The 10,850-nt window shown below is 43.6% G+C and overlaps 1 non-coding gene across 1 annotated transcript; it reads right to left on the bottom strand.

Moving 5' to 3' along the window:
- Nucleotides 1–289: 289 nt before the first annotated feature.
- Nucleotides 290–351, bottom strand: LOC116268724. Its single transcript, XR_004175894.1, has one exon. It is a non-coding gene; the product is annotated as a U7 small nuclear RNA (small nuclear RNA).
- Between the last annotated feature and the right edge of the window lie 10,499 nt (nt 352–10,850).

Raw genomic sequence — 10,850 nt, 5'->3', positions numbered from 1 at the left:
CAAAACAATAGAAATTACACAAAATGAAATGCAGAGAGAAATTTAATTTTAAAAAGTTTTTAAAAACTTTTTTTAAAAAGTTTGCCAGATACGGCCGCTCATACCTGTAAGCCTAGTTACTTGGGAGGCTGAGGCTGCAGGATCGTCCTTCCTTCCTTCCTTCCTTCCTTCCTTCCTTCCTTCCTTCCTTCCTTCCTTCCTTCCTTCCTTCCTTCCTTCCCTCCCTCCTTCCCTCCCTCCCTCCCTTCCTTCCTTCCTTCCTTCCGTCCTTCCTTTCTTTCATTTTTTTAGGGACTTTCTGGTAAATACTGGAAAAGCTGCTAGACAAATTCTAAAAGAGCTATAACACTACGTGGATATTTTTCAATACATATGTTGAAAAACTTTTGTAGATTCGCAATAATTTGAAAAAATTCAAAGATGAACTGTGTAGCCTAGAAATGTTAAAATTAAGAAAAAGTTAGGTATGCCATGAATGCATAAAATGTATGTAGATACTAGTCTATTTTATCATTGACTACCATAAAATATACACAAATCTTTCACATAAAGTTAAAAGTTAACAAAACTTACACACACAAACGCGGACTGTACATGGCACCATTCACAATCAAAAGAAATGGAAACAAACATAAAGATGGAGTATTAAATCAGAATTGCATAAATTAACCATAGTACATCCTGTGGTACTGTAATAACTTCATAGGCACCTCCTGCTGTTATTGTGGTGAAGCTTACATTTTAAGAATATCCACTTAACATGCCATGTAAGCTATTCATCTCCATGTGGGCAGTTTGTCTCTCCAGTAAGCTGCACATCCAAATAAAAAGTGATCTTTGTTGGTTCTCAGGTATTTTTCATTGTGTTCATTGTAATACTGTAATCCTTGAACACCATGGGACCAGTATGAAGTGCCACCAGTGATGCTGGAAGTGCTCCCAAGAAGCAAGAAAAGTAATGTCAGTACAGGAAAAGGTTGAGTTTCTTGATGTACCATAGATTGAGGCTTGTAGTAGCTGCAGTTGCCATTTTAGACAGAGGATTCATCTTGTAAACAGACAATAGAAACTTACGGTATTGATAAATACGGTACAGTACTGTAAACGTATTTTACCTTCTTTATGATTTTCTTAATAACTCTTTTCTCTAGCTAGCTTTATTGTAAGAAAACAGTATATAATATGTATAACATACAAAATATGTATAAATCGATTATTTATGTTAGTGGTAAGGCTTCCACTTAACAATAGGCTATTAGTTAAGTTTTGGGAGAGTCAAAATTTATATGTGGATTTTCAACTGCAGGAGTTGGGGGGGTGTTGGTGCCCCTAACCCACACGTGGTTCAAGGATCGATCATATATAATAAATTTTTACCACTCAAAAATATTAAGAAAATAAACCACTCAATTTAGGTAAAAAAAATTGGCAAACTTTTTGAACAGACACTACACCAAAGAAGATACATGAAGTGCTGCTACCTACATAAAACGTGTTATCAGAAAAATGTGAAAATTAAAACTACAATAAATTACCACTGTACAGTCACTAGAATAGCTACAATTTTAGAAGACACATAATATCAAATGTTGGTGAGGATCTGGAGAACTGGCACTCTCAGGCTGTGCTGGTAAGAATGTAAAATGGTGTAGCCATTTTGAAAAACAGATCGGTAGTTTTTAAAATAAAGGCTGCCATATGCCCCGCACTTTGACTCCCAGGTATTTATCCAAAAGAAATGAAAATATTTGTCTGCCCAAAGACTTATGCACCGATACTCAGAGTAGCTTTATTTATAGTACGTAAAAACTGACACCAACCTAAATGTCCACCAATGGATGAATAGAAAAACATATATTGTAGGATATTCACAAAATAGAAAACCACTGAGCAAAAAAGAAAGGAATTCTTAATAATAGCAACAACATAGATGAATTTCAAAAACATCATGCAAAGTTAAAAAAAAAAAGGTTGGCATAAAGATTATAACAGCATGGTTCCATGTGTATTAAATTCTAGAAATGGCAAGATGATGGTAACGGAAAGCAGACCATTGGTTGCTCAGGGGCAGGAGTGGGAGAAGGGGATTGACTGCAAGGGACATAAGGACATTTTAGAGGGTGATGTAAAAATTTAGTATCTTTACTGTGGTGGTAGTTACACAACAACATATCTGATTTCTAAAAATCACTTAATTGGGAACACTTAAAATTGGTGAACGTTTACTGTATGTAAATTATATCTAAATAAAACTGACCCCACCCCAAAATGAAACATGTGTCATCCCCAGTTCACAGATGAGGACACTGAGGCTTATAGAAGATTGGGAACATGTTTACGTCACAGAACCAGCAGGTAGTGACTTCAAGATTCAAACCCAGGTGACTAAGTCCACAGCTCATCTTCCTTCTTCCACATCTGGTTTCCTCCCTTGCTTATTCATTCCACAAAAAAGTATTGAAGACTCATTAAAAGAACCTAAAAACTAGCAGAATAAGTCATGTATTATGAAGGTCCCTTGGCCAAGAGTCTATGGTTTTCCCTACTTAGTTCTTACCTCTAAGCTCCTCCCTTATCAGGCCCTTCTCGCAGACTATTGCCCCATCCAGGGCATGAAGGTGCCATCTCTGAGATATGCAAGGCTCTCCAAGGCCTGCCCTCAGCCTGGAATGCCTGAGCCTCCTGCCCTGCCCTACCCACCCTGCCTCTCCCTCCTCCTTCCTTCCTCAAATCCTGGTCTTTTGCTTCCCTTATCTCCAGACTCAAATTCACTCCATCCCATCCTTAGCACTTGGACTTGATATTTACCAGCTCTCCATTATTTTGTTATTTGACTCCCTTTGGCCTTTGTCACCTACGGGCTATGGACTCCCTAACTAGACCTTGAGCTCTATGGAATGCTACTTATTGAGGTAGTGTTCCCACAAAGCACCAGACAGAATCTGTTACACATCTGGCACTTCCAAGCAGGCTCTTGAATCTTCTCAGCCCCACTTAGTTCAACTGAGCAAACCCTCACTCGGCCCCTGCTCTGGCTCATGTCATGCTGGTGTTACAAATACACACATGAGTAGGACGAGGTCTTGGTCTTCCCGGACCTGCAGCACAGCGAGGGAGAAAAGCCTGTGAACAAGTAACTACCCACCAGGGCAGTGGACACAGAGACAGAAATATGAGCAGGTCCAGCTGTCACAGAAGGCAGGCGCTTGCTCTCCTTGGGGTGGGCATGGCTGGAGCCAGTGTGGACGGCAGGGGAGTCTTCTCGGGGCAGGTGACCCCTGTGCTGGGTTTAAAGAATGGAGAGGAGATGTAATGTAAAAAGCCCCAGAAACGCCGTGTGCAGAGCCATTGACACATGAAGGGGCACAGCGTTTCTGGGAAGCAGAGTTTGGTGTCATTGAGTATGGGGGGTAAAAGGGGAGGGCAGGACCTGAGGTCTAGGAGGTGGCAGGGCCAGGAAAGAAAGGGCTCTTGCTGCAAGAATCAGAGACTAAGTCAGAGCCAGATTTGTTAACAGAGGCCAACTCTGACCCAAGTACAGAAAGTAAAGTGACGGAAATAGCACGTACTGGGCTTCCAGTATGCGTTAGTGTTGGACACTCTTCTAATCACCTTACAGGTATCACACCACTTGGTCCTCACAACTCAATCAGGTAGTAAGTAGCATTGCTATCCCCATTTTACAGATGAGGAAATTGAGGCCTAGAGAGGGTGAGTAATTTGCCCAAGGTCAGTATGTTCTCAGGAAGTTTGACTCAAGAGTCCAACTTTAATCACTTTGCTTCTCTTATCCTGGAAATACCAGAAGGATTTCAGTTTTTAAAAGGCCTCCAAATAACACTAGGCCAATCATAAGGAATGAATACAGTGTAAGTAAAAATCTAAAATAAAGGAAATAAAGCACACTCAAAATACCAAGGAGATACATAAGATTATCCCAAATTATTTTGAGATGAATGCTCAAAATTACCAAGGAAGGATATTCCTCCTGGAAAAACAGCTAGAGGTTTATACACCTCTTAGTCTGTAGACTAGCAGGGCTATTGTCTGGATAAGGTTATGACTTATAAACATGATAAGGCGGAAGTCTACTGACGCTACTGTAAGGTGATGCTGTTTAGGTGATGTTCCCTGAGTGGCGTTTCAAGCATGTTTGGTGGAACTTGGCATCTTCCATGGAATAACTACCTTTTCTTCTGAAAAAGCCACCAGTAATCTTCCCCTTAGCTGTTCCCAGATTCTCTAGGACTCAGGGGGATCCCTGTGACTCCAGTAGCATAAACCATAGGCTCAGAACACACCATTTCTTTAGGCCGCTGGCATCTTGAAGGTCATAACTAACATCCTGTTGCTCACTGAACAAAGTCTAAATTCGTTAGTTTGGCATTTGAGGTCACCCACAACTACCTTTCTCTATTTATCTATCACCACTGCCCCCTACATACATCTGCTCCAACCCAAATGACCCACCATCCCTCAGACTTGACTTGTGGATTCCTAAGACTGGGTCTTCACTCTCAGAGTCACTTTGGCCCGGCTGCACCCGCCTTGCCTCACTCCCAGCTGTCCCATCAAACAAAATCCAACCCATCCTTCCAAGGCTCAGCCGAAGCACAGCCTGGTCAGCCCCATGAGCACATCCTCTCTGGGGTGTCTGGCGTCTCTTTGCATCTTTCTCACTGCTCCTCCCATCCTCACCTCATCCTCCCAGAGGGGCAGGACCAGGTCGTATACAAGCCTGGATTATCCCCAGGAACCATGACTGGGCCTGATGGAGACCAGGTGCTCATTAAATATTTGCTGAATGACCACAGAAATCATTTCTTATATTCACTGCTTCCAATTCCTAAGAATCTCAGACACCAGCAATCTCAGATAAGAATGTGTCCTATCTTGAAAAGAGTCACCAATAAAAAGGATATTTATACCTTTCCTCTATGGCTTGGTCTAGAACATAATAATTCACTGTTGAGAAATTCTTGATGTTTGCTTGAATTCCTCAAGCCATATTGTAAGCCAGTTTTCTTTGTTTTCACCCCTGTACTTTGGAGAACAGCTGGTGCCCATATTTGGCATAATGGTCCTTAGTAGACCTTAGAACTCTCTTAAGCATGACTGGCTGTCACTCAGGGCAGCATGTTTATCACACAATATCATGGTATTTTCTGCATAGAACTCCATAAAGGGAAGCCCCTATGGTGTAACTAGCCCACACATCTTTTAGTCCTGTGCCCACCTAATCAAGACCTGCGCTTCACTTGAAGATTTTATTAAATCAACTTTCTTCTCTCCAGGTTAAGTAACCTCATCTCCCCCAGAGATTATTTCTGGCCTTCAACAATATTTTCAAGTTGAAATAGACTACGTTATTTTTGTAAGGGTCAAAGAGAAGCTTCCAAATATATTAAATCTTGCATGTGTACATGTGTAGGGTGTGTGAGAGACAGACACAGACAGACAGAGAGTATGAAGCTTTCATTCTAAAGATCAGGTTACAGTATAAAAATACCAAACCAGTCTAAAGCTTAATGAACATAAGGTAAGCATTTGGAAGCCTGCTTAAGTACTTGACATAGCTCTTCTAACAGCTGGGACCTCTTGTCATTTTAGCTCCAGAAACTGATCAAAGACCACCAAACAGCCCTTTCTGTGGTCACCTTGGTATGGCCCCAACGCAGCAGATGTTGGGAGAGAGAGAGCGGAATCTCCCACTCATTTCACGCTGGACATTTTTTACTTGTTGGAGTTATTTCACAGTTCTTAGGTTTGACTTCTCTGGCCCTGACCCAGAGATTCTTCACTGCTTCGATCAATCCTAAAAGAGTGGTTGGATTTGGTTTTGCATTTGTGCTTTAGGTAAAATCTCAATCACTGTCTCTGTTTACAGGCACACACACATATGCACAAACAGACACACACTCACACTCACACACACAATGGTGTACACTCAAACTGTTGACTGTCCAGGAAGAGGCTTGCCTGTGGCTCCTTTTCTCTGGGTGACACTTTGAAGCAACCCTCCCAGATCTTAGACAAATAAACCCAGTTCTATATTTCGAGCAGCAGATGGCGCTGTGGACCGCACTCTGCAGGGCGATCTAGTGTGATTTTTGAGTGATTTTACCAACCCCCTAATAGAAGGGTGCTCTCCCCCCAGAGCCTGGAGTTAGGGACAGTCTCCATTCTGACACACTCTCCTGCAATCTTACAAACATTATTCATCCACCACAAGCCTGTGAATGGATCATAAAATGTATAAAAACCGCCTCTTAGTCATGTATTCATTCGCTCAGCCACGATTCAGACCGTGCTTCCTCTCTGCCAGCTCAGTTCTGGGTACCGGGTTACGGTGGCAAACAACACAGATGGCTCACTGATGCCCCTGCCCATGCAGAACTTTCTAATTGAGCAGTCCGACAACACAAACACACAAATAACTCTGTCATGTAATATCTGTTAGCAGAAAAAAATAAGCAGGCTCTTTGAAACTGGCTGGCCTTTTGGGGGAGGTGACATGTCAGCAGAGTCCTAAATGATTCTAAATGGCTGGTTCCAACCTTTGGTGCACATTAGAATCACCTGGGGAGCTTTTCTAACCCCGGTGTCTGAGGTCCACCCCAGGAATGCTGACCTAACTGATCGGGGTGAGTTCCAGGTTTTGGGGGCTTTCAACTGTCCTGGGTGATCTAAATGTGCAGTCAGAGTTGAGAGCCATTCACTCTAAGTATCTAAGCAGGAAATCATGCACTTGTTAGGAAATTATCCTGTAACTGCATAAAAAGTGCCTCTGCTATCCAGAAGAGCAAAACACTGCCTGGGATTCTGTTGCTGATTGAAACACAGTCCAGCTGGGCAGCAGAGATCAGCCAGCAAACCAGGAATCACCCTATGCTCTGCCAGCGCTCTAGGCTGGCGAATTGTCTTACTTCTCTGAAGAGTGGAGGGAAACATCTCCACTTTCCTCTCCTAGGCCCACTGGAATTCATTTCCAGGGGCCCTTGGGGAGCAAGGGCTGTCCTACTATCCTGCCATGTTAGGAAAGGGAGCAACCCTGTTTTTCTCTCCAGATAAATTCAGGTGACTGGCCCGAGCTGCTAATCCCACACCACCACCTCTTCTGACTTTGAACCTGAACTTCCTGCCTCTCCCGCTTCTGCTCTGGAATTTATCAAGAATCTTAAAGGAAAGGGAGGTCTTGGATTCTGAAGCTGATGAGGGAGTAGAGCCATGATCTCAGAGCCCGATGGATTCCAGCCCTCAGGTTTCAGCTCCCGCGCCTTGTTCTGTCAGTCTTTCTCGGGGCACCGGGTCCCATCTCCCTGGGTGCCAGAGTGAGAGGTGGTGATGGACGCAGCTCGGCTGCTCCCTGAGCATTTCCTTGTTTCTCTTTCATGCAAGCTGGAGATGGTCTTTCCTCATCTGAAATGCTGACCAGGGCAGCTGGCCACATCGTCTTCCTCAGGCAGTGCTTGAAGGCAGTTTGCTCTCAGACTCAGAAATGCTCAAGGAGGCCAGTCTGAGGATCTAGACCGAGGACAGACATGCTAAGGAGAGAGAACCCTCTCTAGTGAGATCTCTCCTTGGTATTTGTCCTGCTACCCAAGGTCACAGTTCTCTTCCTTTTTTTTTTTTTTTTTTTTTTTTTTTGAGATGGAATTTGGCTCTTGTAGCCCAGGCTGGAGTGCAATGGTGCCATCTTGGCTCACCGCAACCTCCCGGGTTCAAGCGATTCTCCTGCCTCAGCCTTCTAAGTAACTAGGATTACAGGCATGTGCCACCACACCCAGCTAATTTTCGTATTTTTAGTAGAGACAGAGTTTCTCCATGTTGGTCAGGTTGTTCTCCAACTCCCGACCTCAGGTGATCTGCCTGCCTCGGCCTCCCAAAGTGCTGGGATTAACAGGCGTGAGCCACCGCTCCTGGCCTTCAAAGGCCAGTTCTCTTAAACTGAGGTCAGCTTGGTGCCTGATATAGGCAAATGTCTTACTGATTTTTGATTTAACCCTCTTCTTGCTGGGTGAGGAGCAGGGAGCCTGGTAGGAACCTTTGCCTTTGGCCTTGACCTGAGAGTTTTAAGGGGAGGCACTTGAGACGGGCTCAGACTCAAATCCCAGATCAGTCCCTTCACAACTTAGCATGGGAGTTCCGTGAGTTGCTGAATTTTTCTGAGTCTCCACTTCCCAGTCTCTCTTATAAGGAAGACAAGCTTACTTGTCATGATTAATATTCATGGAGAGTGGTCTGTGAAAGTACTTGACAAAAGTAAATAAACATTAGTATATTATTATTGTAGTGTGTAATGTAATAATGTAAACATTATTACATTATTTCCCCTTTAAAAAAGGTATTAGTTGAGTTTTATTCTCTAATATAAGACAGTAAGTCTGAATTATCTGGATAATTCTTAAGAAATCCATTCAAACTGGGAGTGGTGGTACATGCCTTAACCCCAGCTACTTGGAAGGCTGTAGTGGGAGGGTTGCTTGGGCCCAGGAGTTCCAGGCTGCAGTGTGTTGTGATTGTGCTTGTGAATAGCCACTGCACTCCAGCCTGGGCAACAAAGCAAGACCCCATCTCTAAGAAAAGCAAAGAAAGAAATCTACTCCAGGTTTAGTGGTCTTGTCCTTAAAAGAGACCTCCCTAGTTAAACCACTCTTTCAAGTTTAGAAGTTTAAAAAAGGCAAAATTAACTGTTACTTGCTCCCTCAGTCATTAGAAGATGGCCTTTGGCTTCTGGTTACTTTTAACTCTTTTCCCTGGAAGCCGTTCACTTACAAAGGCAGGATGAACAAAAATCAAACCATGTGTTCACAGGGATTTAGCCAGAGGCAGGATGCAGAATCCTAGTTTATCTCTGGGCAGAAGAGGCTTTGTTGCACTTTATTAGGTCAACCCCTGTGCAATATAAACACCATGAGATACTATATAGGCAACTTATTCGCAGTGTTGTAGGAGAGTAAATTGATTTCCTGTTGTTGCTGTAACAAATTACCACAAAGCTAGTGACTTCAAACCACATGCACTTTTAATCTTACAGTTCTGGAAGTCAGAAGTCTGTAGTGAGTCTCACGGGGCTAAAACCAAGGTGTCAGCAGTTCCTTCCGGAGGCTCCAGTGAAGACTCTGTTCTCTGCCTCTTCCAGTTTCTAGAGGCCGCCCATGTTCCTTGGCTCCTGGCCTCTTCCTCCTCACTCAGACCTCTTGCTCCCCGCCTCTCATCTCCTGCTACCCACTCTGTTCTCCTGCCTCCCTATTACACGGGCCCTTGTGACTATATTGGGCATGACCAGTGATCCAGGGTTATCTCTCCATCTCAGAACCCTTCACTTAATCACATCTGCAAAGCCTCCTTTGCTAAATATGGTAATATTCCTAAGTTTAGGGAAAGAAGTCTAAGCCCTGAGTTTTGGGGTAGTTTGTCATGTAGCAGTAGCATTTTTCCCCCTGCCTCCACCACCAGCCTGCCTACCACAGGGGAAGAAAGAGCTGTTGGAAGTCTAGGCCTCACAAACCACCTCAGAACTGTCTCCTTTTTTTAGATCTTCCTGGGTGTGGACAGTTGACAGTCGCATACACCATGCTCTGGAAAACCCAGGGCTAGTCATTCAACGGAGAGTAGGAATTTGGGGCCTCAGATGAGATGACATTGCCACTCTCTTCTCCCTCAAATATGGAACTTTCTCAAACTGTGAGCCTCCGTTCATAAATAGCTATGTAGTCATCATCAAATGGTATCAGTTTTGGACCTTGCCAGTTTATATGAAGCTGTGCAGACGTTATATAAATTTGCCATTCCCCTTGAATCTAGGCAGGTTCTGTGACTGTTTCGATCAGGTCCAGGCTTTAAGAGTCAGGAAACTTTCATTTCCTGTCACTCAGAGCACGGGCTCTGGGAGTCCTCCATAAAAGAAGCTCAACTGCTTTGCTGGAGAGACAACATGGAGAGGCTCTCCTGGGAGACGAAGAAGGGCTCAGCTGAGCATGGCCTTCCAGCTGTCCCTACCAAGGCACCAGGTGTGTGTGTGGCCTGCCCTCCAGACAGACCGGCTGCCAGCTGATAACCACTGAATGATCCCTTTCTACATCACAGGGTGCAGACAAACCACGCAGCCAAGTCCTCCCTAAATTCCTGATCTACAAAACTATGAGACAGAAGAAAGTGGTTGTAGTGTTAATCCTCTAAATTTGGGGGTAGTTTGTTATGTAGCAATAGGCAACCAGAACAGAATTTGATGACTGCCATGTGCATTGTGAGCTAGTTATTTTCTACAGGATCTGAGGATGGAAATGTAGGGGCATCGATCCACAAATCCCAGTCAGTATCCACATCATATAGTACTGATTTCAGACCCCTCTCTCTGCATAGTGATAAACTAACGAGTTTCCTCATCTCTGGAGTAGGGATCATTGAAATGGCAGCCACAGAGTTGCTGGGGTGACAAAAGAAATAAGAAGAGCTTTAGAATGTGAGAAAGCCAACCCAAATGTTTTAGTTAGCAATGGCAGTTACAGTCACAGTATTGCAGGAGAAATGAAATGGAGAATAGTCATTCTTCGCTTGTTTTAATATTGTCTCCGAGTATGGATTTTGAGCATGGGGTTAAAGTCGTTTCACTTTTCATCACAACTCATTTTCAATATTTAAGAAGAAAAAATAAGACGAGGGAACATGAAAACAAATTATTTTTTTCTCCCTGAGAGTTTGGGATCGAATGTGTTACTTGCTAATGTATTATGTAATTTGTGGATTATGTAATTTGTGGACAAATTTATTCTCTTCCTGTCCTGAGCTGACCCCCTTCTCTCGCCTGCCTTCTGTGATTCACATGCACTTTTATGTGTGCCCTTTCA

Source organism: Papio anubis, chromosome 8, assembly GCF_008728515.1.
Source record: "Papio anubis isolate 15944 chromosome 8, Panubis1.0, whole genome shotgun sequence".
NCBI lineage: Eukaryota > Metazoa > Chordata > Mammalia > Primates > Cercopithecidae > Papio > Papio anubis.
The sequence above is the reverse complement of the archived record's forward strand: the minus strand, read 5'-3'. Positions and strand labels throughout refer to the sequence as shown.